Raw genomic sequence first — 2,500 nt, 5'->3', positions numbered from 1 at the left:
CTGTTGGAGACCTCGGGCTTATAGCATTCTGCTTTTCCAACCAGGGCTGTAGCTTAATAATAATAATAATAATAATAATAATAATAATAATAATAATAATAATAATAATAATAATAATAATAATAATAATAATATCCTCTACTTTAGTTTGTTCTCGTATTCATGTTGCTCCTTTTCTTTCTCTTAGTGTTATTCCCATCTTTATTCTTTCTATAGCTCATTATTTGTAACTAGCTTATGTTCTAAGGTTTTAGTAATGATCCGTGTATCTGAGGCATAAGTTAATACTGGTTGGACCATCTGATTAAATACTTTTCTTTTTAGAGAAAGTTAAATTTTATATTTCATAATCTCATTTTCTTTACAGAAAGGTCCCTACTCCATGCTTTTATATCTTTTTAATTTCGGTCAGATGTCATGAGGAAGCACTTAGTTCTTTTCTTAAGTAAGTGTATTCATTGACAATATTTTGAAGTTCGTCCTCAAGTCTCATTTGTTATATTTCTGCATTTTCCTTGATCATTATCGTAGTTTTACTCATATTCCTTTTCAGTCTTGCATTTCTGCTTTCTCTACTCAGATTTTCTATCATCTTTTGTTATTCGTCCCATGATTCAATAAATACAACTATGTCATCTGCAAATCTTAAGTTGTCAAGATATTTCCATTAATGATAATTCATATGTTTTCCAATTCCCCATTTTTTTTTTAAATTCTTCTAGGCACGCTATGAATAATTAAAGAGAGAGGTGGTCTCCTTGGTCACAATCCTTTCTTAATAGAAATTATCTTACTATCATTAAATACTTTCTAGTATTCATATACATCGTGTATATATATATATATATATATATATATATATATATATATATATATATATATATATATATATATATGTATATATATATATATATATATATATATATATATATATATATATTTCAAGTGTTCTAAAATTACATTAATCTATTTATTACTTGTCTTTGAAAGGATGTCATTACTGCTAAACTTTTGCAGACTATATATGGTTTGTCATACTCTTAATATGTATATATATATATATATATATATATATATATTTATATATATATATATATATATATATATATATATATATATATATATACATATATATATGTATATATATATATATATATATATATATATATATATATATATATATATATATATATATATATATATATATATATATGCTCGTAGCCTATGGTGCTCCTTATAAAAACCTTATTGTTTATTTTATATTTTGTTAAGTTTATATATAGACGTATCCTCCTTTTAATACATGAAAGTCGTACCATTAGGTTACACAGGATTTTTATTAACTCCAATTTCTCTGGAGGAAGTTCTCATTCTAATTAACCTCACTGGACAGAAACACAGAAGCTTGATTACTCTATCCCTCAGAGATTGAGATTACAAGGAATTCAAGAAGATGGTAAGGAGATTTAATGCTAGACAGAAGAATTTTTTAATAATGAAATAGGAGGAAATATTTCTCGTGTCATTTACAGCACAATGATTGATATTATGACCAAAATATGCAGATAATTTTAATGCAGAAGTGAGTTTAAAAAAGTATATCAAAATATGATCAATTGTTTTTAAATATTTTTTAATATTAAAGAAAAAATTAATTTCTAAACTCTATCTTTAATCTTTTTTTTTTCAAAGATAATGATGTATAGACCCTTAGTAAGTAAGTAAAGGAAAATAGAATAATTCTTGTGTTGAGTTCATTACTTCTCAAACAATGAAAACGAAGATATTAAGAAAACCAATTCCACGGATTATTCCATTTGTCGGGTGAACAACGAGTCTTTAATATCTCCATGATTTATAAGATATTGTGGATTTCACTATCCAGCTTATTAACATCATAAAAAATTTAAGCGTAAATTATCAACCTCACCCCCCCCCAAAAAAAAAAAAAAAAAAAAAAAAAACAGATACCCACCTTCAGCATTCCTTGAGGAATAAAGGGGACTCTTTATTTTAACTCCAGATGTTACCATTTAATATAATCAGAATGAATATACATCTTTTTTTAATTGGTTTAATACTACGTAATTGTAACAGACGAAAAAATTAAGTTGGTCTTCACGAGAGTAGAGTATTTTATCCTCATACTTTATGTATTTAAGAGATGTATAGCTAGGTCGTAAGGTGACTTCCAATCATGTATGACTAAATAATGTATATGTATTACCTAAGGCTTTCGTCATTCCTTTAGGTGTATTTTCATTCAGTTCTGTATATGTAAATTTACGGTTTTTTTTTTTAATTAGATTTTTTTTTTCAAGTAGTTCTGTTACGAGGTTTTATGTAACTTATTAAAAGGTATGCTGTATGACACAAACGTTAGGCATTGCATGATGTTTCCTCGTGGTTGGAAGTTACAAGAAGATCCTTGACGAAAGTTTAATCTTTTTTTAATGTTAGGAGAGGAGGTGAGCTGAGTTAGCTCAAAGAGAGTTGCCTT

Source organism: Palaemon carinicauda, chromosome 24, assembly GCF_036898095.1.
Source record: "Palaemon carinicauda isolate YSFRI2023 chromosome 24, ASM3689809v2, whole genome shotgun sequence".
NCBI lineage: Eukaryota > Metazoa > Arthropoda > Malacostraca > Decapoda > Palaemonidae > Palaemon > Palaemon carinicauda.
This window is presented reverse-complemented; position numbering follows the sequence as displayed.